We start from the raw sequence: 26,144 nt of genomic DNA on the forward strand, positions 1-26,144 counted from the left end.
TCGATGCTCGATGAGTTCCACCCCTGTGCTGGAATATGCAAAAACCCATTATACATGACAAGCTGGGCTCGTCATGAGCGTGTGAGCAGGCTACTGCATGACGAGCCCAGCTCGTCATGAGTGTGGAAGGGGTTAACAAGGTGCATGGCTACTGCTCGCCACCACTTCCATTCTTGCTCATGTGGCATTATTTTACTTATTTTGCTGCTTCTCTGCCTTGCCCATGTTGTTGTGTGGAACTCTGGGCCTTCTCTGTTTACTCCCATTGTTTGGGGTGCACACAGCACATTTGAAGTCTTGGTGGCCGTATCACGATGGGCTCTGCCCGCTCTGCACGGAGCCGAGCCCCGTTTTTGTGCAACTGAGCAGGCCCGGCTCCAGGAATTTTTATTTGGGTGGGCCAAGGGTGCGGGCCACTGCGGACTCGATTTGTCGCATATATGTCTAGGCAGGCCTGCTTCAGGGCCCTCCTTTATCTCTTCTTAGTCTTACAAAACCCAGTAAAATACACTCTTTTCCAAATCTCTTTCTAAATATTATCACTCTCAAAAAGTGTTTTTCCATGTAATGTTCCTTTGATGGGAAGCGGAGGTTTCTGAGGTGGGAATATCAGGCAAGTGCCACTTTTCTGGCTCTCTCTGTGCGAGCCTTGAGGGAGAATTCCTCTTCATTACTACCTCCACCTGACCACGGACTCTGCAACGCACTCCCTTACAGGCTTGATTATCCACTACTCCTCTCACAGCTGACCTTGGGCCCCCGCCCCATATTAGGCCCCATCGGGCTCCACTTTCATTTTTCCCGGTAAAAACATTAGTAAAATCACCTTCAAACTTAAAACATTGAAAATAACAGTAAATATAATTAAAGTATGTTCCACAGTAGCCCCATATGACCAGACTGCTAATTAAATAAACAAAAACAGAAAGGCCAGGACAGGGCCGGTTTCAGCGCTAATGCAAATGTCTTCTTTGGTGCCGCACCAATAACCTTTTTCTCCGTAAATACCTTTACTACCACCTTCCAACAGTGTCCCTCATCCCCCCATGCCCCCCCTATTAACCTCCTCCTCGGGTTCCCTCACTGCCACACGCCAAATGTGCCCCTCATGCCACCATAGCCCCTCCCCGTTATGACCTCCTCCTCAGATTCCCTCACTGCCACCCTCCACCAGTGCCCCTCATCTCTCCCTAGCTCCCCCCTCCACCCCATGACCTCTTCCTCTGATTCTTTCACTGCCACCCTCCAACAGTGCCCCTCATCTCTCCATAGCCCCTTCCACTACCTCCTCCTCAGATTCCCTCACTGCCACCCTCCACCAGCGCCCCTCATCTTTACGTAGCCCCTCTCTCATATGCATTTCATTTGTTGTATAGTGCTACTCATATCAGTGTAGTGTGTGTCAGTACTTTACACCACTCACACATTATACAGAGACAATGAATCATACAAGTATGTAAATCAGTCTACAGGGAATGTCACATAAGCCAATGAGGATTACAAGGTGCATGAATCACATGTCATCCATACTGGTGGGCAGTATTTTTTAAGAGGGTTTGGTCTGGGGAAACACAACCTTAGGATTTAAAGAGTATTCCATGGGGGTCAGCTTTATTGATAAAAATGTATATCTTCCCAAACACCAAACATACTCATTTTAGCAACATTAGAATAATGAAAGACTGGAGAAGTTCTAACTATATTACAAAACAAAAAAAGCGAAGTTCTAACTATACCATTCATGTTTGTATGCAGCTCTTTGGTGACAGTTCATTGGTCACTGTCCTATGTTAGGATTATAACTTCTGAACTGAAAGTAACACAAGGATCTCTGTGACAAAGGCAGTAACCCACTGAGCTATCCACATAAAATGCAGTTCATCTGCATTTAAAAACTACTAACAGACAAATGATTTCTCTCCAGCAGGATCATTAATCACCACCGGTATCTGGGCATTTTGTATTGTTTTATTGTTGTCCTGCATCGTCCATGATAATGATAAAAACTGTTTAAATGAAGCACACAGGAAGTATGTGTCCTGCTGGACCTGTGCAGATTTTAAAAAGAAAAACATTTAGTAACACATTCTCTTACCTACTCCATTAGTCAAACTTTGTGTCACAGCCTGATGTGATAAGCAGCTGCAGGGGTCAGGAAAGGTGAATAGGAATAAACAAACTTATTTTCTCCTGCACTGCATAGAAAAAGAAATATCCACGCAACAGAACAGTAGGCAAAAGTTACCATTGTCAAAGAAAGGATGTGTCGCCTTTTGCCATGTGGAGATGAAGGGGTGAAAAAATAGACAAAGACTCCTTAACGTGTAAATGGTCTTTAAAAGACCTGTGAAGTACTCGGGTGCGGCTGCGGTAATCATAATTTCTCCAAGTTAATGCATCAACTTTAGCCAGAACAAGTCAGAAACACAGAAGGGCAACTTTCGCTCATTGCCCTTCTGTCTTAAGGTTAAGGTCATGTCTTAACACAGGTGCGCAGCTCGTTAGCATGTGCCCCCGAACATGAATCGTCCCTGGATGATGGGGAGCATGCCGGGGTCACTACCCCGTTTGCTATGAGAACCAGTTCGGGATGCAGCGAGGAGATGATTTCTCTCAGCAGCCTTCAGCCCAGCCCCTACTTTTACGTTTTGGGTGAGCAGGACTGCGTGCCGAGGTCGTACTTTTCTCAGTTTTACACAGCGCGAACTCGACCTAAAGGTGGAGTGCTTTACAAGAGCACCCGTTACATTACACAAGGACACGTTATTTATTTTGTATGCACGGGGAGATTAACCCAGAACCACAGGACGCTGAGCCCAAGCCGAGACTCGAACCCGGTTCCCCAACTCCAATATCGGCCACTCTGGGCCATACCCGGTACCCCGCTTACAGATTTTGCTCTTACATCTGTGAAAGCCGACGCGGTGATCTCTCAGGGGAAGAGGGCGAGGGCATGTAAAGCAGGCCCGGCTCCAGGAATTTTTAATTGGGTGGGCCAAGGGCGCATTTGGGTGGGCCACTGCGGGCTCGATTTGTCGCATATATGTCTAGGCAGGCCTGCTTCAGGGCCCTCCTTTACCTCTTCTTAGTCTTACAAGGCCCAGTAAAACTCACTCTTTTCCAAATCTCTTTTTAATGTTATCACTCACAAAAAGTGTTTTTTCTATGTAATGTTCCTTTGATGGGAAGAGCAGGTTTCTGAGGTGGGAGTATCAGGCAAGTGACACTTCTCGGGCTCCCTCTGTGCAAGACTTCAGTGAGAATCCCTCTTCATTACTACCGCCACCTGACCACGGACTCTTCAACGCACTCCCTTACAAGCTTGATTAGCCACTATTCCTCTCCAGTGCACCTTATCTCACAGATGACCGTGGGCCCCAGCCCCATACCAGCCACCATCTCCCGGTAAAAACATTAGTAAAATCACCTTCATACTTAAAACATTGAATAGAGCAATAAATATAATTAGCACGCACTTTAAAGTATGTTCCACAGTGGCCCTTATGGCCCGACTGCTAATTAAATAAACAAAAACAGAAAGGCCATGACAGGGCCGGCTTCAGCGCTGATGCAAAAGTCTTTTTTGGGCGCTGCACCAAAAACCTCTTTCTCCATAAATACCTTTACTACCACCTTCCAACAGTGTACCTCATCCATCCATGCCCCCCCCTATTGACCTCTTCCTCGGATTCCCTCACTGCCACACGCCACAAGTGCCCCTCATCTCCCCATAGCCCCTCCCCTTTATGACCTCCTCCTCGGATTCCCTCACTGCCACCCTCCCCCCGTGCCCCTCGTCTCTCTGTAGCCCCTCCCCCTCATGACCTCCTCATCAGACTCCCTCAATACCACCATCCACCGGTGCCCCTCATCTCTCCCTAGCTCCCCCTCCACCCCATGACCTCCTCTTCGGATTCCCTCACTGCCACCCTCCACCAGCGCCCCTCATCTCTCTGTAGCCCATCCCCCTCATGACCTCCTCCTTAGACTCCCTCACTACCACCCTCTACCAGTGCCCTCATCTCTCCCTAGCTTCCCCCTCCACCCCATGACCTCTTCCTCGGATTCCCTCACTGTCATCCTCCAACAGTGCCCCTCATCGCTCCATAGCCCCTCCCACTACCTCCTCCTCGGATTCCCTCACTGGCACCCTCCACCAGCGCCCCTCATGTTTACGTATCCCCTCTCTCATATGCATTTAATTTGTTGTATAACGCTGCTCATATCAATGTAGTGTGTGTCAGTACTTTACACCACGCACACACTTACAGAGACAATGAATCATGCAAGTATGTAAATCAGTCTACAGGGAATGTCACATAAGCCAATGAGGATTACAAGGTGTAGGAATCATAGGTCATCCATTCTGGTGGGCAGTATATTTTAAGAGGGTTTGGTCTGGGGAAACACAACCTTAGGATTTAAAGAGTATTCCATGGGGGTCAGCTTTACTGTTAAAAATGTATATCTGCCCAAACATACTCATTTTAGCAACATTAGAATAATGAAAAGACTAGGGAAGCTCTAACTATATCACAAATATCACAAAACAAAAAACCGAAGTTCTAATTATACCATTCATGTTTGTTTGCAGCTCTTTGGTGGCAGTTCATTGTTCACTGCCTTTTTTTAGGATTGTAACTTCTGAAGTAACACAAGGATCTCTGTGACAAAGGCAGTAACCCACTGAGCTATCCACATAAAATACAGTGGGTCTGCATTTAAAAAATACTAACAGACAAACGATTGCTCTAAAGCAAGATCATTAATCACCAACTTTATCTGGGCATTGCCATTTTGTATTGTTTTATTGTTGACCAGCATCGGCTATGACGAAATGATAAAAACTGTTTAAATGAAGCACATACGAAGTATTTGTCCTGCTGGGCCTGTGCAGATTTTAAAAATAATTTTTTTTGTAACACATTCTCTTACCTACTCCATTAGTCATACTTTGTGTGTCAGCCTTATGTGATAAGCAGCTGCAGGGGTCAGGGGGTGACTAGGAATAAACAGACCACTTTTCCCCTGCGCTGCAAAGAAAAAGAAATATCAACGCAGCAGGACAGTAGGCAAAGGTTACCAAAGGTTACCGTTGTCAAAGAAAGGATTTGTCCCCTTTCACCATGCAGAGATGAAGGGGTGAAAAAAGTAAACAAAGCCTAGTTAACATGTTAATGGTCTTTTAAAGACCTGTTAAGTACTTTGGTGCGGCTGCGATCATTTTAAACTGTCTGTGTGTGTGTGTGCGCCCGGGAAGCTGTCTCCCCGGGCTGACACACACGGCCTGGGCGGTGCGCGCCTGCCTTCAATCCCTCACTGCGAGGGCCAAGGTCTCCTGTTTGGGTGGGCCAGGCTGATCTTTGGGTGGGCCGGGCCCACCCGGCCCACCCTCTAGAACCGGGCCTGATGTAAAGGGAAGCCGATAATGTGTGGTAAATATGGCGTGCTACTAAGCTCAGCTGGAAACATGCCAACTTCCATGCAGCCCACGTCTCAGGTTTGCTTTGTTTCTGAAGGGACGTCTAACACGTCTCCCGCCTCCAGAAGCGAGCTGCACGACTTCCCCGGTTGTTGATATTTATTTGCAGAGAAGCGTGAGCAAGCTGTTGTGTTTGGTGTTATGCTCTGTGTCAGTACCAAATGAGTTGATAATCTACGCCTCTCTGCTTCCGCCTACTATCGCGGCCGTTGCAGAGAGGGTTCTCAGGGGGCTGGGTTGGAGTGCCAATGCGCCATCTATACTATTGCTTGAGCTGTTGGAGCAGCTCAGTGGTTCGAGCACCGACTGCAGACATCTGTCCTTCACCTGCAGGCTAAAAGTACGAACAAACAGGCTGAAATTCTTCCTGTGCATTTTATTTTGTTGCAGATCTATATAGCACGAACTCGACCAGAAGGTATTTGAGCGCTTTACATGAGCACCTGTTATGTTACACAGGACACATTGATTAAGATTTGTTTTATTTATTTACTTTTTGGTAGGTGATTTGCCCAGAATCACAGGATGTGGGGTCGACCCTGAGGCTCGAACGGCTGGTTTCCCAGCTCCAAAGGCGGCAGTGTAGAGTAGTGTGGAGTCGCTTAGAGTGGAGTAGAGTGGCATACAGTGCAGTGGAGAAGAGTGGTGCAGAGTAGAGTAGAGTGACGTAGACTGCAGTGGCAGAGCAGATTAGTGCAGATTAGAGTGGCACAGAGTACAATGGTATAAAATGCAGTGAAGCAGAGTAGAGTCGTGCAGAGCGGAGTAGAGTGGCATAGAGCGTTGTAACGTACAGTAGAGTACAGTGGCATTGAGTGCGGGGTGTAGAATGCAGTGGCATAGAATGTAGTGGTGCAGAGTAGACTACAGTGCCATCAAGTGCAGTGGAGAAGAGTACAGTGGCGCAGAGTGCAGTGGTGTAGAGTCGTGCAGAGTAGAGTACAGTGGCATAGAGTGCTATGGCATAGTGGTGCAGAGGAGAGTGGTGCAGAGTGCAGTGGCTTAGAACAGTAGAGTTGTGCAGAGTAAAGTGCACTGGGATGGAGTGCAGTGATGTAGACTGGTGCAAAGTAGAGTGCAGTGGTGTAGAGTGCAGTAGCTTGGTAGTTAAACAATATCACACCAACATTTTGTGGGACAAAATATAAAATCAAGAATATCGAGGACAAAAATATTGTGAAGGTAAGTTTCTATAGGCAAGCACAATTTTGCTTTATATCACTCCACATATATGGACCTTGACTATATGTACATGTCTTCAAGGCACATAGATGTGGAGTTAAGAATAGTAAATCTATCCTGACCTATTTGCACTCCCTTCTTAATATTTTAGTCCTCAATATTTTTGATGCAATATTCTGTCCACACGACCCCAGGAGGGGGAGCCTTGTGCCCCCCTCCTTTATTTCAATGCCCCCGGGTTCTGGCTCACCAGGGGAGCCCGCACGGCCCCTGTGGGACACCCCACCAAGAGGCTTAGGGGGTGTGGGTATTTCTACCCGGCCCCCTTTTCTTTTTTACATTTTTTATGGAACTCGGCTTCAAGCTGAGTCCCAAGATGGCTGTCAACACTTCCTTCCTGGTTGAAGTGTTGGCAGGCAATCAAATTTCAGTAGGATTTTGGGCTCCCAGATATCTTTATTTTTTAACTGAAATATCTCTGAAACTACTGAACGGAACCTGAGTAGAAAGTTGAGGCTGCCATTTTAGATGTCGGGGAACAGTCCCCGGCAGCCAAAATAAAGATGAAATATAGTAGAAGGGGGCAAGGTAGAGGTACCCTGACCCCCTGGAAGCATTATAGGGGTCTGTGAAGGACCCCTGATGGAGAGGAAAATTGCCATGAACACATTTTTGTCTACATGCGAGGATATGTGAACCTGTTGTGACTCTCTGCATAGACCCCCATGTAACTTTGGTGCAGATTCGCGAATTCGACTGAAAAATGTAAAACATAATGTATACTCAGATACTCACTCAAACACTCATGCACCCACTCACAGCCCCTTATGTACCCATACAGACCCACTCAGACACTCAAGCACCCACTCACAGACCCACTCAGACACCCACTCAGAGATTCACTCAGACACTTATGTGCCCACTCACAGACCCACTCAGACACTGACACACCCACTCACAGACCCACTAAGGCACTGATACACCCACTCACAGATCCACACAGACACACCCACTTGGACCCACTCACATACTCTTGTACCCACTCACAGACCCACACAGACACTCATCCACTGACTCACCCAGACACTCACACACCCACTCATAGTCCCACTCAGGCACTCATGCACCCCCTCAGGTACCCACTCAGACATTTTTGTTTCCGATATTCTGTCCATGATCCCTGTGGCGTATAGTGCAGTGGTGTAGAGTAGAGTTGTGCAGGTAGAGTAATGTAGAGTGCAGTGGCATAGCATAGAGTGGTGCAGAGTACATTAGAGTGTTGTACAGTGCAGTGGCATAGAGTGCAGTTGTGCAGAGTCAAGTAGAGTGACGTATAGTACAACAGCATAGAGTGGAGTAGAGTACAGTGGCATAGAGTGTAATGGCATAGAGTAGAGTGGTGTACAGTGCAGCGGCATAGCGTACAATGGCATTGAGTGCAATGGCGTAGACTGCAGTGATTTTGAGTAAAGTGGTGCAGAATAGAGTGGCACAGAGTGCAGTAGCGAGGAGAGTGCAGTGGAGTACAGTGCAGTGGAGTAGAGCTCAGTGGAGTAGAGTGGCATACAGTTCAGTGGCACAGACTAAAGTACAGTGGTGCAGAGTGCCTTGGCATAGAGTGGGGCAGAATAGAGTGCAGTGGTGTACCATGCATTGACTTAGAGTGCAGTGGCATCGAGTAGTGGTGCAGAGTAGAGTATATCGGCGTAGCCTGCAATGGTTAAGAGAACAATGGTGCAGAGTTCAGTAGAGTGGGGTAGGGTGAAGTGGTGCACAGTAGAGTGGTGTAGAGAAGAGCAGAGTGTCGTAGAGTGCAGTGGCATAAAGTGCACTGGAATGGAGTAGAGTGGTGCAAAGTACAGAACAGTGCAATGGCGCAGAGTGCAGCGGTGTAGATTGAGGCAGTGTAGAGTGCAGAGGCATAGACTGCAGTGGCAAAGAGTGCAGTGGTGTGGAGTAGGGTGGCGCAGAGTTAAGTGGTGTACAGTAGAGTGGTGCAGAGAAGAGCAGAGTGATGCAGAGTGGAGTAGAGTGTGTAGAGTGAATGAGATAGAGTACAGTGGTGTAGAGTAGGGTGGCATACAATAGAGTGGCATTGTGTGGAGTTGAGTGGGATAGAGTGGCATTGTGTGGAGTGAAGAGGAGTGGCTTGACATAGAGTGTAGTGGAGGGGCATAGAGTAGAGTGGCATAGAGTGGTATGGATTGGCATATAGTAGAGTGAAGGAGTGTAGAGTGCAGTGGCATAGAGTGCAGTGGCATAGAGTAGAATGGTACAGAGTAGAATGCATTGGCATCAAGTGCAGTGGCATAGAGTAGAGTGATACAGAGAAGAGTAAAGTGGCGTAGACTGCAGTGGTGTACAGTGCAGTGGCATAGAGCGTTGCACAGTAGAGTAGAGTAGCATATAGTGCACTGGGGTAGAGTGCAGTGGTATGCAGTGCAGTGGCATAGAATATAATGACACAGAGTGCAGTGGCATAGAGTGTAGTACCATACAGTAGTGTGGTGAAAAGTAGAGTAGAGTGACACAGAGTGCAGTGAAATAGAGTGCCATGCTAAAGAGTGCAGTGGTATGGAGTACAGTAGCATAGAGTGCAGTGGTGCAGAGAGGAGTTCAGTGGTGTAGAGTGTAGTGACATAGAGGAGAGTGATACAGAGTACAGTACAGTGACATAGAGTAGAGTGGGGCAGAGTAGAGCAGAGTGACATTGAGTGCAATGACGTAGAATGGTGCAGAATAGATTGCAGAGGAGCAGAGTTCACTGGCATAGAGTGCTGTAGCATACAGCCCAGTGGCATACAGTAGAGTAGTGCAGAGTAGATTGGGGCATAGTGCAGTGGTTCAGAGTAGAGTGGCACTAAGTAGAGTGCAGTAACAGAGTAGAGTGGTGTAGTGTGTTATATAACTCACCCCTCTTAATTTTTTTCCAACATTTCAAAAGTACCACAGTACTTTCTTGATACTTTCGAGAAAGTACCGTTTTACTGCATAAACTTTGTACAAAAATTATGAATCACTAAAAATGATTTTCTCTACCTCTACAAATTTTGCTAAACTGCCTCATGTCTTCCTATACATTTCAAGATCACTAATAATCTAGAGTTTACATTAAAACCCAGAACCATGACAAAGCATGGTCTAAACAATATGGCTACTATTTTATTTTATAAGGGCTTTCATTATCCAGTGGTATTGTGTTTCGTCATTGGCATGTACTGCAGTATTATACGAAGATACCGCGTTACACTGCATCACAATATATCACTAAGATTTTGTCCCTTATAACTTAAAAACTGCTAAATCAATTCGGATCAAATAGCAAAAAAGGATCCTTCCCACACCATAATCTACATTCCTGCCAATATTCATGTAAATCCATTCAGCCATTTTGTCGCTACATCTTAGTAAAAAGTCTATGGAAAATGCATTGGTGGAAAAATGCGTTTTGGGGCCCTCCCTTTTTTTGTACCACCCTTAAGTAATCACCATGAAACGTTATATCATCAGCCAATGGAGAAAAAATAATAGGTCTGCAAAGTTTCATGGAGATTTATCAAACAGTGACAACGTTATTACCAAGCAAACATCTGAGGAATTCCTATCTCTGGGAATCCTAACTATAGAGTAGCTACCACCACTATGTAATTTATATATATGTATAGTTTAAGGTAAAAAAAATACATACATATATATATATATATATATATATATACGTGTGTGTGCATATATATATATTTTTTTTCTGCAAGTTTGTCTTCGCTACGCGAATCAAGAAGTGGGCACTCCAGACAAAGCAAGTGATTTCAATTACTTTATTTTTATTGCAGAATGACGGTATATATATATATATATATATATATATATATATATATATATATAATGGGAACAGCAGCAGGTGCGCTGACATCTTCGTTGGGGGTGGAGCTTATCAGGATTTCCTCATAAGTGGCAGGATTCACATCTGCGCTAAGGACAGCACCGTGACTGCTTGGGCGCTGAAGAAGGCACAAACATGCCGAAATGCATTCGCCACATCTGGTCATTAAACTACTTCTTTGGTGTTCCCCTCACGTGGCCTCTGCCTGCTTCTTTTTCGGGAAGAAGGGTGTTCCACATAAAGTACCACGTCAGCCAGAGACGTGTTCCAGAGGCCCCTGCTCCTTCAAGTGGCCTGGACTTCACTGGCTTTCTGCCGACGGCAGCTTCTTTTGTTTACCAAGGGATCGGATGGCCTGGGCCCGCCCGGGTGTTTGGGAGTAGAAGTAGTTGGTTTTGAGATATTTACCTCATGCTGGGCGGCGAGCATTGTCTGGCTGCCCCGAATGTAAGGATTCCCGAACATTCTTGGCTGGAGCAGATGGGGACCCGAGGAGGTTGTTTTTAATTGACTTTTAAGCAGTAACATTCGTCTGAACTCTGCGCAGTGTCCTGCACCCAGCGCTATCATTTGGCATTATTTCCCCCACCCACATCCTACCTGGGAGCATTACAGTGCATCCTGAGCTCTGCAGTCCATGGAAAATCACGGGACCAGCAGCAGGAGTGCTGACATCTTCATTGGGGGTGGAGCTTATCAGGATTTCCTCATAAGTGGCAGGACTCACATCTGCGCTAAGGACAGCACCGTGACTGCTTGGGCACTGAAGAAGGCACAAACATGCCGAAATGCATTCACCACATCTGGTCATTAAACTACTTCTTTGGTGTTCCCCATCACGTGGCCTCTGCCTGCTTCTTTTTCGGGAAGAAGGGTGTTCCATATATATATATATATATATATATATAGCTCCTCAAACCTCCCAGATCAGCAGGAAGTAATACAGCACTCGCGGGGTGATTCAAAACGGCATTTATTCAGCAAAGAGACAAACGCGTTTCGGAGATAACTCCTTCGTCAGTGTCAATATAATGAGCGTTACGCGGCGCCATTTAAACCAATCACTTTGAATTTCATGAAACAAAGAGGGGACTAGCGCGATATTGACATAGCGGGCGCCATCTTTAAAGGATTTCAAATTTTATATAAACACATTTCTCCTTGTATATACCCTTTGTTAAGCCTGTTCTTACAATTTATCTTGCTGATACTGCTTTACTGATAATATTGTTGGCATTAACTTTAAACCTATCATTTTGCCGTGGATCGGCAATTGCAATAATGGGTTGCTTTAACCCTCCTTGTTCCGTTTATACATTCACATGCTTTATCTATTATTTTATCAACATTTCCCTTCTTCAAAACAACAATTCATTCTTTAATCCTAAGTGAGGTGTGATGTAACGAATCTCCGAATGGCATCAGCCATCTTGGAAATGTAAACTAATCGAGTAATCGATTACTTTCCAAATTCATTATCATATGCAATAAACTGTAATAACAATTATGACGTGACGATGTTACAAGAAATAATTTCATGTTATCCTTATATATATATCCAACAGGCAACTTCACCAATCAAACGAAGTACGAGCCACACCAATCCAGGTTACGGGAGAAATATTTAATTAGGGCAAAAAACAAAGACGCGTTTCGAGCTATCCAGCTCTTGGTCACATGACCACAGTCCCGGCTCACATGGTTAAATGCTTTTTTCCTTTACAATGAAAATAAAGAACAGACTCTGGGTTACAGCATCATCCAGAAACCACGTAAGTAACAGAAAACCATTCGCATTTAGTAACAATACATGTGTGTATTAAAATTAAGGGCATGGACTTACTCAACCTCAAATAATGTGTTCTAAATTTGAAGCAGTGAAAAAAGAGCAAAAAAAGATTATTCTGGGTGTAATACCCGGGATTCATAGAATACTAGTATTCATAGATACAGTGCCTTTGGACAAAAAATATATATATCAGAATTATGACAATCAATGAGTCTCTCTAAGTGCTAGGTTATATACAGTTCATCAACAGAGTATAAGTAGGTTATACATGAACGTAATCAGGGTATAGTATCCTTGCAGTTCTAACGAGTCGCTCAGAACAAAGTAAATACTCAAAATTAGTAAGTAAATCATTCTAGCCTACCTAGGAAGATTGCAACAAACAAAGATTCTAATAACTTCAAACACATATCTAGTAAAGGAGAGCGTGATTGTGGAAACAAACACAAAACTCTGTGCAACGGTCCTTATTATTATAAATCCCTTCCCGGGGTTGGCTTGTGACGCTCTTCTATTCCTTTGAGGTTTACCGTATCTGGAGACCGTGAGAAGGAATAGATACACTTAATATATTACGTGGCAAATTGATAACGTTATACAGCACTAAACGTCCGAATGTAGATGGATGAATAACACGTCACAACTACACATTATACTGCAGATTTATATTAATAAGGATTGTTGCACTGCAATAGCAGGGGTGTGAGCCACGATCATTGATGCCCGTAGTTTGAAGAAACAGAGACCCACATCAGTGGAGCACGGATCTTGAATAATCAGGCCGAAATAGACTTTAATTTATACAGCAATTGAAGATATCTGCTAGTGAAATTCAAGAAGCTAATGATGTATCATACCGGATGACAGATAAATTAATCGATGATTGGAAAAAATCTTTTTTAATGTGCAAAAAGAACACAGACATTCAGCTATTGTGGTCTGGATAAAGGTGGTGCGTAGCAAGCAATTCACCGAAACGCGTCAACGCTTCTGTTACATTAAATTCAAGGGACTATATGTTTGGGACAGTGATGATATTAACCCACCAGTGATTATAGATCCTAATGAATTCATAATTTAGGATGTTTTCGCATTGAATCACCTATTATTGTCTCTTTTGAGTTTTTAAACTGTTTTTATGAAATTTTGGTGGATTGTTGAGATGATTTATTTATTTATTTATTTATTTATTTAGAGTTTTGTATAGCGCGAACAAGACCCGTGGGTATCAGAGCGCTTAACATCGAGGCAGGTTATACATTTCCAATTTGGTATCGATATACAACAGATAAATAAGAGATAACAGAGACTATGGCTATATAGAGTGTCTAACTATATATCTTCCAAACACATGTGCAAATGGTAAAAAGAAGTGATAGAGACAATGATCAGTCGATAAGTTGAGGTAGAGGTTATATAGATTATATAGTTTGGCGGATACCGCCGAGGCTTGTGTGTGGCGTCAGTCTCATGTCAGCGATAGTGTTCATGTGAAGGCCACCCTTCCGTTAATGAAATAGTTCATACCAGCGATCTATCGGCTTCCCTATGCAAGGTATTTACTCATCATTAGGCTTTTCATTTCACGTTTAAATTGTACAATATTTTTAATCTTCCTAATGCTAGGGGGGAGTGAGTTCCAGACTCTGGGGGCAGCTCCAGAGAATGCTCGGTCATAAGTCTTTTTCTTTCGGAAGAAGGCTGGTCTCAGCAGCAGCTCCTTGGCGCTTCTCCCTGGTCTGTTTCCTCCCGATAGCTTAATTTTCTTGGCTAGGTATCCTGGGGTGTTATGGTGCACCGCTTTGTGAGTAATACAAGCTATCTTCATTTGAACTCTAGCCTCAAAAGGTAGCCAGTTTAGTGCTTTCAGGTGAGGCGATATATGATCAAATTTCCTAGATCCAGTGATGAGTCTTGCCGCAGCGTTGAGATAGGCTTTTAGAGGTGCTGTGGAAGTTTTGGGTAGGCCAGTTAAGGTAGAGCATCCATATTCTATCCTGGATATTACTAGGGATTGTACAGCTAGTTTTAGATCTGCTTCTGAGATGAAAGGTTTTAGTTTTCTTAGGTAGTTCAAATGGAAGCGGGCACTTTTTGCCATTGAATTAATGTGGGCTTTCATGTCGAGTTTCTCATCTAATGTGATTCCTAGTGATTTGGCAGAGTTGACTATGGTAGGTGTGCAGTTTAGCGCAGTCACCAATTTGGTCCATTCCTTTATTTCTGGGTGGCTACTTGGAGGTGAGATTAGCAAGAATTCGGTTTTCTGGGCATTTAATTTCAGATGATTGGAAGTTAACCATTGTACCGTCATCCTTAGTGTTTCATTGAGTAGATCTATGTCTTCAAGGGAGGCGATCTTTAGGTATATTTGCGTGTCATCTGCATACATGTGGTAGGATATCTTTGAATTCCGAAGAATGTCTGTGAGGGGTTCGACATACAGGTTGAATAGATCTGGGGAAAGTGTTGAGCCTTGCGGGACCCCAATTGCGTTGGGACATGGGGCGGAGATTGCTTGGTTAACCATGAATCGTTGAGATCTGTTACTTAGGAAAGAGTTGAACCAGCTCAGGACGTTTCCAGATAATCCCATCCTGTCCTGTAGCCTGATCAGAAGTGCCTCATGATTTACCGTGTCGAACGCAGAAGACAGGTCAAGGAGAATCAATAGGCAAGCTTGATTTTTGTCTAGGGCTTGTAGTGCGTCATCAGCAATGTGCAGGATCGCTGTTTCTGTGCTGTGTCCTGTTCTGAATCCTGATTGGCATTCGTCTAGTAGGGAGAACTTAGTGATGTGTTGCTTCAATTGGTTCTGCACGCATTTCTCAATTAGTTTGGCCAGTAGAGGGATGTTAGTTACTGGTCTATAGTTATTGGGATCTGATGCATTCGCTGTCGGTTTTTTGATTATTGGAACTACTTGTCCTGTTTTTAGGCAATCAGGGAGGATCCCTTGTGTAAGTGAAGCGTTTATTATTTTGGTCCAGATTGGAACCACAATTTGACTTATTTCTCTTACACATTTTGCAGGCAAAGGGTCATGATAGTGGTTATTCGGTCTGATTTCGGACAGCGTTTTGGCGATCTTGTCATGTTCATATAGTTCAAATGTGTCTCAGTTTGCTCTATTTTTTGACTCACTTTTTGCCTTACTCTCTGTTATCATGCCGGTCTCGCTCGTCAGTCGAGGTTGGGTCGGGAGGATACTTGCGGCCATTGCGAGCTCTACCTCTAGCGCTTTGGACTTCTCTAAGAAAAATGTAGAGAATTCCTCGCAGCTTAGTGGAGATTTTGCGTTCTCTTGAGTCGATTTGGCTTGTTTATCGGATTGCTGCTTTAGGATCTCGAAATGTTTTCTTGGCCTGTTTTTGGCATTGTCAAGTTCTGCTCTTATAAATTCTTTTTTGGAATTGATTACCTTTTTGTTATAATCCTTTCTGATTTTTCTGAGGGCTTTCAGCTCTGGTGATGAAGGGTGTTGTCTCCATTTTCTTTCGGCAGTTCTCAACTTGCGCCTGTCTTCATTCAGAGACCCACTGAACCACGGATTCTTTGGCTTATCTGTAGTCCTTTTCAATTTCAGTGGCATAGTTTCATTGACTATATTTCCAATTGAGGTTAAGTAGTGATCAGTCAGTTCGTTTACATTCTGCAAGTCACTGGGTGGCTTGAGGCCTCTCTCGCATCTTTCAGCCAATAGCTCAATGTTCGCTTCTCTTGTATCTCGGATCAATTTTTTGGTCCTGTGGGGTTGCACAGACCTACCCTTTTTCACTGAGGGAATCACGAAAGTTATGGCGTGGTGGTCCGACCAATCACAAGGGTCTATAGCACGGATTGATGACTCTTTGTTTCTTGAAATAATCCAATCTAAGGTCGCTCCTTGCACGTGGGTAGGTTGGGTGCATGCTTGTGTGAGGTTTAGTTCGGAGAGGAACTCTTTAACCAAATTGACCAGTTTGTCCTTGCCGTCATCCCAGTGTAAATTAAAATCTCCTAGGAATATGTTGTTGACTTCTGGATTGGAATTGGCCGTTATGATCTCTATTAGTTCCTCTGTGAACTTGGCGTTCTCTCCTGGTGGGTGGTAAAATGCATGCAAGTTGCATTTTTGATTGTTTGAAGATTTTATATTCAGACCTAGATATTCACATGATTCTAAGGGGTCGGCTTGTATCAAGTTGACGTCTATCTCTGATCGGTGAATGCATGCTATACCTCCTCCTATTTTTCTTAGCCTATCTAATCTCACAATGTTATAATGAGGTGGTACTAGGAGATCAATAGCAGGAGCGGATGATTCCTTTAGCCATGTTTCCGTAAGTATTGCCAGGTCGATTTCCTTACTGATGATGAGGGCTGCTATATCTGATGCATGTTTAGTTGCTGAACGACAGTTGAGTAGAAGGCATTTCAGTGGTTTATCCGAGTTAAGGAGGTTCCCAGCTTCGGGTTCAGTTGCTGTTAACTGGATATGTTGTAGATTGAGGTGGATTGCTTTCCTGTCATTCTTTCTGGAAGTTCTATTGGAATCAATTGGTACGGTTTTAATTCTCTCCTCCCTTTCCCTGGCTGGTCGATCATAGGTTCGGAGTAAGGCCAATGTTTCTTCATTTGATGAGGGGTTTATCCTGTCTGGTCTGTTGAGCCTATTTTTATGTGACAAAGCCATCTCGTCATTCTTTTTTTGTGCGGAGAGTACTAGATCCTGGATATGCGAAACCTTAGAGTGCGTGCTTACCGTCAGCTCCCACATCATTTCGATTGCATGTGAGATTTTCCTCGAGCCTTGTGCCAAGTTGCATACTATTTTCTGAAGCTCCTTAATTTCTTTCTGATTTCGGGATGATTTCTTGGTGTGGATAGATCTGCCAGTTCGGGTAGTGCATTTTGTTCTTCTCCGAGACTGATCAGTTCTCATTCTCACAGTTCCATCATTAGTATCTTCGGTATGGTTGTTGTTCTCGCTTCTATTTGAGGTGTCCTGCGAGTTATCTATGTTGAGTGGTCTAAGTAATAACTTTGTGGGTGGGGATAAATTCGGCTCTGATATCGGATTTGAGCGGGGTAACGAGTCCTGTAGTGACTCGCTCGGAGCTGAGGTGTCTTCATCAGGCAGATTTACACCACCTGGTGGCGTCATCATCTCTTCTCTTTGGACCTGGCCCTGCTCTTCGTTTGTCCGCTTGGAAGGCCTCTGTGTTCTTTCTGTATTATTCTCGTGGGTTGCATTTACACTTTCAGTTATATCTCTAAAGCTGGAAGTTTGAGTCTTGTGGTCCCCGGGTCGGTTGACGTCTCTAGTTGAATTATCACTATTGTCACATGTGACTTCACGTGGGGTCAAGGGTAGTTGGTATCTTGGTTTCTCCAGCGTTACTTTTATTGTTAGGAAAATCTTTTCGAATTCCTCAATGTCCCTATTGGCAGCTTGTATCAGCACTATTCCCGTTTTGTATAAAGTGATGCATAGATCAGCATTGCAGCTTCTTGATTGAGTGGTCATTATTTTTGTGCCATGTGGGATGTTTTTCATACTTCTAATGATCAGCATTTCTGTAATGGCATTACGCCATTTCGCTGTTTTATTTGTGTGGAAAATCAAGTCATTCGTTATGGTGCCTTTGACTATATCGAAGTATGGGTCGGCGAACAGTGTGTCCGGGTTTTTTCTCAATGTGTTGTGTTTAAACTTTTTGGCAGCATTTTTGGATAGGGTAGAAGGATATTTTATGCTCTGCGCTTTAGGGCCAGTCGTCCCTTGGTCCCTTTCATCCATTTTCACTTCCTGTTGTCGGTCTTATGATGATTTGATCTGAGTTGGTCCCTTGTCGGTGTACAGTGCTGGACACTGTCTTGGCTTCAGTAATTGGAGAATATATCCGAGAATATATCAGGTACCAGTATTTCGTGGTAAGTGTTATTTCATCTGATAAACACCAATTAAATCTTTATATATCAGTTACCGTGCCATAGGTATTAAGTTAAGTTAACTCTCCAATTAATGAACTAGGAGAAGTCTGGGGTGAAGCTAGCCATTCCAAGATGTCCGCCGTTTCTGTTTCTGTAGTTAGTTCCCATTTGCTTTCTTATATAAAAGGTCCTCTTTCAGTGTCTATGCCCTGTGTTAATGCTATTGGTGGTTTTGAGTCTGCAGTCCCTTTACAATGTCTATGGCCCAGTTCTTTGCTGGTGATGTGGTGCTTAGATCATTTCCTTGGCCTTCACTTTCTCCGCTCTTATAAGTGGACTGCTCATCATATCCTCCGTATGCTCTCACTCCCTTCGCTGTTCTCTCTTGTTGGTTGCAATTGTGGGCATTGCCGAGGAGATCGTGATGTTGTTAGGTAGTGTCTTCAGCGGCCGCCATTTTAAAGTCAGGCGTGCCGCTTTCTCCGTTCGCCCTCTGCTCCCCCGAGTAGATACACGCAGAATGCATTCAGGGGGCGCCGCGCCGCGCGATGGGGCAGGGGCGCTCACACCTTGTCCGTCGTTTTCAGAGGTTGTTCCGCTCCTCTCGATTGTCGTGACGGATCTTGTCCTCCGTCGTCGGAGGCGCAGGCTCAGACTCCCTGCATTACCCAGCGCGGAAGCCTCCTATCTCGACCACCGAACAGCCCAGCAGATGTCGGGTGGCTTTCAGTGCACTCGCCGCGGATCCGCCCTCCTTCCGAGTGTCCAGCCGCAGTGCTAGTCTTCCGATGTCCGCCGTCCTTGGAGTCCGGTAAGCAGGGTCTGCCTTGTTGTTTACTGACCCCGTTTGCACACGTGATTTTCTTCCCTGAGCCTTTTGATTTGGATCCACACTGTTCCTGCAGTGATGCCCTCGGTCGCTCTGGGTCGCTTTCAGGGTTAATCGGGGATTTATTCCATTTAGGAGATCCCTGACCCCAGAGCTCTTCCCTAGAGCTCTTGACCAGCGGCCATCTTGCGGACTGCTCCGCAATTTATGTTTTTGATTATGCTTTTATATCTGTTTGATAAGAATTTACATAAATAAATCAAAAAATTTCTTATATTTGGGACATTTAGTTTTTGTGTTTATATCCACAGCTTACAGATGGATGATATTTTGATATTGTGCTGTATGTATGGTACGAATGGTATTATGAGTGAAATTTAATCCAAGGGAAAGTTTTGATATTACACTGTTTGTGCTGGTACCCTCTCCCTGGGATAGTTGGGCCACTCCCTTTTTCAATTTCATTTTAGTGGATTACTGTACATTTTTTAAGGAACTCACAGCCTGACTGTAACACCACGATTTCCAGATTATATGTGATTGCTTCCTGTAGGGACTTGCGCTGGGATATATATATCTACAACTATATCTATATGTATATCTATATCTATATAGGCATATTAATGTATATAACACATTTTATGTAATTACCAAATACTTTAAAAAAATGTATATGTCAATAATTAAATTAATTTAAAAAATGTATGTTCCATTTAAACAATTAATACGTTTTTTAAATTATTTTAAATAATTAAACATCTTTTTTAACCACATTTACTATATACTAAATAAAAAATAAACATGCTAGTGAAAGTGGGAATTTCTTTTTAATTATAGTTTTAAAATGATTATTTACAAATTAAATTAGTATACCTAAATGTATTAGTTATTCAATGCACAGTTAATAGTAGTCACATTCTTGATGTGGCACAATCATAGTTCTGTGCTACTAATGCTGAGCTGGGCTCAGCTCCAACAGCCATTGTGGAGAAGTTGGGCAATCAGCCAACCATTACACAGAGGAGAGCAAACAGTTCAAGAGACAAACTGACACATAGCTGTTTCATAAATTAAAAAAGGGAGAATAGTTATCTCAGAAAGGCTTTTGGAAATGCACCCAATGTAAAGCATGTAAAATAGGTAAAAACAAGAAAGATTTCACCATAGGGCCTGGACAAAAATGCATCATAATGCATCACCATAACCTGCAACAGAAACGTTGTAATCTATGGCCTGGTTTGCCCACACAATCTAAAAATTATTAACAGTACAACAATTGTAAAAGTAAGTTCTGGAGCACATTGGAGCTGTCAATAACAATGACAGAATCAAAGCAGTGGTGAAAGACATGGAGAAAAACCGTAAAAGTAACTGGACTGTAAAACCCCTTCAATACTATGCTCTTGAACATATACCAGAATCGTACAGAGGAGGAGACAGGGAAAGAACACGATACCCAATGGAATCCAGATATATCATCCCACTTAAAAGTATGACTCCTAATGGTCTTAATCAAGACGAAGAACTATATGAAGACTTGGTATAAATCACCAAATTGCATCGCCTGTAACAACAACACTTCAATCCAACCTAGGATGCATTTAGTAAGTTGGACACCTTGCTACAAAACATAGAAACTAACTAGTTATGAAGCACCCCTTGGTGGCCATGATTACGTCTGCATCACAAAAACTAACTAAAAAACAGCACATGTGCAACTAGCACTTAGAACAATCTATGAGATCACAAACATATAAAAAATAAATATCTAAACGTTATGGTTGCCAAGGACAATAGAAATCTATTATGTTCATGACAAATGCTAAATAACTGTTTATCAACACTGGAGAACCCTAAGTGACAACTGACAGACCTTTCCACAGAGGTTGAGAACAATTCACATGATGGATGATACAAAATTATTCATCCAGATAAAGGCACACTTCATTGAGACAGGATTTGTGGATGTTGGAAAAAAAAGTGCTTCAGTTTCTCACGTCATTGGCTCACAGTACCATAATATTCAAGCCAATGGGTTAACCAGAAATGCCACATGCCCACCAATGGGGATAACGACTCCAAGATTGAAATTGCATGGCTAACTTATAATTAGAAGCCACACACAGAAGCTGTGTGTTCAACCAGAGGGGCGATCCACAAATCCCACAATGTCCACCAGCAGTGAAAATAATACCACTGATGGAACTGAATTGGTGAACGGACAAGAATATCGCAATACGATGGAAACCTTGCCTCCGACATCGTTTTAACATGGACTGCCATTAGAATGTATGAATTGCTTCCATATGTTTTTGTAAATATCTTTAATTTGCAAACTAGCACAAAGCATTTTCTTTCTGCGAATCATGAAGAACTCCCATGGGTTGAGACAAAAATCTGAAATTATGCCACCACAGTGTTGTGTTCATGAACAACTCAAAGAGACTATTACACCATCCTGTGATCAAGGCTGCATCAAGACGAAATGTGTTGGGTGTTTTCCTTACAGTGTGTGTTTAGCCGAAATACATCAGATGTTTTCCCACTGCTTATAGTTAAATAAATCACTTTGTCTTCCAATGAGTGTGGATAAAGTGTTGCGTAGCAACATTTTTGATGAGACTTTCAACGGTCTGGTTGCTCTTTTTACCCAAACCCCCCACAAATGTGTTCCTTGACGACATGGAACTTCAACTGGAAGGATCTAAATTGCTTCCATATGTTTTTGTAAATATAATTATTTTGCTCGCTAGAACAAAGCATTTTTAAGGTGAATCATAAACTACAACTCCCATGGGTTGAGACAAAAATCTGAAATGTTGCCACCACTGTGTTGTGTTCATGAAAAGCTCAAAGAAACTATTACACCATCTTGTAATCAAGGCTGTGTCTAGTCGAAATGTATCGTTTTTTTTCCCCACTGTGTGCGTATAGTCGAAAGACATTGGGTGTTTTCCTCACTATGTACACTTGAATAAATCACTTTGCCTTACAATAAGTATGGGTAAAGTGTTGCGTAAGAACATTTTTCAGTGAGGAGATATGCAACGGGCTGGTTCCTAAGTTTACTCAAACCCCCACAAATGTTTCCCTTGACAACATAGACCTTCAACTGGAAGGATCGATCCATCTATCTTTCTATCTATCTATCTGTCTATCAATTCAAATTTGAAACTATTAATTACAAATTAATAATAATCTGAATAAATTAAATATACATTTGTAACCAAATTGAATACATATTAAATAAATAAAAATGTTAGGGAGAATGGGAATTTCTTTTTAACTGTTTAGAAAGTATTATTTATAATTTAAATAATATTAGCATCCGTTAATTGTTTAATACATATTTAATTTGCTAAACTAATATGCTGTAGCATTTTTTTGAGCTTGAGGTTGAAAATACATAAGTTAAAATTAATTTATATTTATATTTCCTATTACAATATGTTTAAAATATTTTTAAAGGATAATAAACTTGAATATTTTGCCCTATACTTTCCCATAAGAAGATCCTCCCCGCGGTGGCAGAAATTTCTACCTACACATGCAGAGTTACTAGTTGTAACTTTACTCTTATAAATCCTGTTTTAGGAGCCCCCCCCCCCCACCTCTGATATGAGGGTTGGCGGTGTAACTCTACATAGGGAGCTCTGCATATGGTTCAATACCCAGCCCACAGAGGACATACGATGAGTAGATATTGATAACAAGTGGTATGCTTGTCTAAGGTATCCATAGTGGGTTGCAGGTATACTGCGGCAACCCGCTGATGTTGCAGAAGAGTCCTACTCATTATTGTCATTATTAAAGAGAATCAATGGGTCTGTAGCATGGTACAAACCTGTTATCAAATGACCAGGAAAGGCCAGTTGTCGCTCTTTTCTCAATAATATCAGTTCAGGGCCACACAGAACCCAATGCTATGAGCTGTTGTTGGGTGGTGGGGTTGGCATAGACTGGGTGGTGGAAAAACATGTAATCATCCGGAACAGTCTTTTTGAGTGATCAAAACATTTTCATCCTGTGATAAGACTAGAAACCCTGAAATTTAAAAGGTTTTGATTTATAGTATAATACATCCTTAAGGGTGGCAAAATGTGTAAGCATGGGTTCAAGGGAAAACTGTACCGTAAGAGGTCTGGGTCCTTAGTAAGATCTCGTTGTCCACAGTCCAACTTGAGGAAAATGGATCATTTGGGTTTCTTGAAGTGGTTGAAGTTCTCCTCACCCCAGATTCTTCCTGTACAACACTGGGCCCCCCAGCATGGGTTATGAGTCCTATGAAATGAAAGATATGATTTCATTTTTAATGGGCAGCAGCAGGCTGCTGCCTCGGACTGCACCTAGGAGCTCTTTAGAACTATTGCCCTTGCCTCATCTCTCAGCTTCCTTCTCATCTCACTGTTCAGAGGCACCTATATGTAACCAAATGAATAAATACATTAACTTTACTGAAGAGGATCAAACCTCGTATTTCCCCATCCCACTTTGAAGCAGTTGTCCTCCGATGGTGTTTTGCACCGACTGTGGGGTGCATAAGCGATGCATAGTTCTGCCCTTACATCCTTCCTTTAGGGCTGCTTTTGGTAGACATGTGGATGGGAAGAGACTGAACACAAGTCCCCCTGATCAGTGGAAAGTGGAATTGCATACAATTTAAAGGTTATGGTAATCTCCTGCTCTGCCTCAATGGGAACTGGGGCTCTGGGGACAGTGACAGCATCCACAGGCCAAAAGGTCCCCAGTTCAGTCGCCATCAAACCCTAGTTAAAAACCCATCTTTTTCCAATCTGTCAGCCTGACCAGTACCCCCGCTATTCGCCATGTCCAGATGGGGTTCTGTTGAGGCCAAGAGTCTCCTCCGAGCGAATGCTACTCTTTAGATACAAAACATAACGTAAAATAACATCAATCAATCAATACATTTGTAGAGCGCACTACTCACCCGTGAGGGTCTCAAAGCGCTGTAGGGAGGGGGGGGGGCACTATTGCTCGAATAACCAGGTCTTGAGGTGTTTCTTGAAGGTGAGATGGTCCTGGGTCAGTCGTAGGTGTGCGGGGAGGGAGTTCCATGTCTTGGCTGCCAGGTAGGAGAACGATCTTCCTCCGGTGGTGGTTCTGCGAATCCGCGGGACGGTGGCGAGGGCGAGGCTGGTGGAGCGGAGCTGGGGGGTGGGGGTGTAGAATGAGAGGCGGTTGTTGAGGTATTCGGGGCCAGTGTTGTGGAGCGCTTTGTGTGCGTGGGTGAGCAGCCTGAACCAGATCCTCTTGTTGACGGGGAGCCAGTGCAGGTTTCTCAGGTGGGCAGATATGTGACTGTGGCGAGGGATGTCGAGGATGAGTCGCGCAGAGGCGTTCTGTATGCGCTGGAGACGTTTCTGAAGTTTGGCTGTGGTTCCTGCGTATAGGGCGTTCCCGTAGTCCAGTCGGCTGGTGACGAGGGCCTGGGTCTTTCTGGTTTTGGTGGGGATCCACCGGAAGATCTTTCGGAGCATGCGCAGGGTGTGAAACATGAGGACAAGACTGCGTTGACTTGCTTGGTCATCATGAGAGAGGAGTCCAGGATGAATCCCAGGTTGCGTGCGTGTTCCGTGGGTGTCGGTGCTGTGCCCAGCGTCGTTGGCCACCAGGAGTCGTCCCAGGCGGATGGGGATTGTCCGAGGATGAGGACCTTCTATTAGGGTGCGGTGGCAGACGGTATCAAAGGCTGCCGAGAGGTACAGGAGGATGAGAGCGGCTGTCTCTCCGTTGTCCGTCAGGGTCCTGATGTAATCGGTGGCTGCGATGAGGGCGGTCTCGGTGCTGTGGTTGACTCGAAATCCGGACTGGGATGGGTCGAGTGAGTTGTTTGCTTCGAGGAATGCCGTCAGCTGTTTATTGACGGTCTTCTCGATGACTTTAGCCGGGAAGGGGAGAAGGGAGATGGGGCGGAAGTTCTTGAGGTCTTTGGGGTCCACTGTGGGTTTCTTCAGAAGGGCGTTTATTTCTGCGTGTTTCCAGCTTTCAGGGAAAGTGGCTGACGTGAAGGAGCTGTTTATGATGTTCCGGAGGTGGAGCACGATGATGGTGTCGGCTTTGTTGAAGATATAATGAGGGCATGGGTCGGAGGGGGAGCCAGAGTGGATGGTGTTCATGACGTGGGTGGTGTCTTCAGTGCTGATGGGGGTCCATGCGCTGAGGGTGGTGGTGGGGGTCATTGGTTTGGGGGCTGGATGCGGCATCTGGGGTCCGAAACTGTTGTGTATATCTGCGATCTTGCGGTGGAAGAATGTGGCGAGGGAGTTGCAGAGGTCTTGTGACGGTGTGATGTCGTTGTTGCTGGCGCTGGGGTTGGAGAGCTCTTTGACGATGCTGAAGAGTTCCTTGCTGTTGTGGGTGTTGTTGTCCAGCCGCTCTTTGAACGATGTCCTTTTGGTGGTGCGGATCAATTGGTGGTATTGCGGGTGGCGCTCTTGAGGGCTGTCATGTTATCTGATGTCCGTTTGTGGCGCCAAGCTTTTTCGAGGGTTCGGCATGATTTATTTCCTATTTTGAGGGCGTCTGTGAACCATGAGGTTTTTCTGTTGCCAGTCTTGCCTGCTGGTTTCTTTAGTGGAGCGATGTCATTGGCGCAGTTGGTGATCCACTGTGCGAGATTGTGTGCTGCGTCGTTGGTGTCAGGGGTGTCGACAGGTGGGTTCTGGCTCAGCGATGTGGTCAGCTGGTCTGTGGTGACTTTTCTCCAGCATCTGCGGGGGATCTGTAGCGTGTGGTGGTGGGATATAGTCTTCTTGAAGGTGAAGTGGATGCAGCTGTGGTCGGTCCAGTGTAGTCCGGTGGAGTGGCTGTAGGAGACGTGGTTGCTGTCAGAGAAGATGGGGTTGAGCGTGTGGCAAGCGTGGTGGGTGGGCGTGTCCACCAGTTGTTTGAGTCCGAGGTTGGCGAGGTTGGCGAGCAGGGTGGTGGTGGTGTTGTCATTGTTTTTCTCCAGGTGGAAGTTCAGGTCCCCTAGGAGGATGTACTCTGGTGAGGCTAGGGCGTGCGGGCTGATGAAGTCGGTTCACCGACGAACTCAAGAGCTCCA

This window comes from Lissotriton helveticus, chromosome 5_1 (assembly GCF_964261635.1).
Source record: "Lissotriton helveticus chromosome 5_1, aLisHel1.1, whole genome shotgun sequence".
NCBI lineage: Eukaryota > Metazoa > Chordata > Amphibia > Caudata > Salamandridae > Lissotriton > Lissotriton helveticus.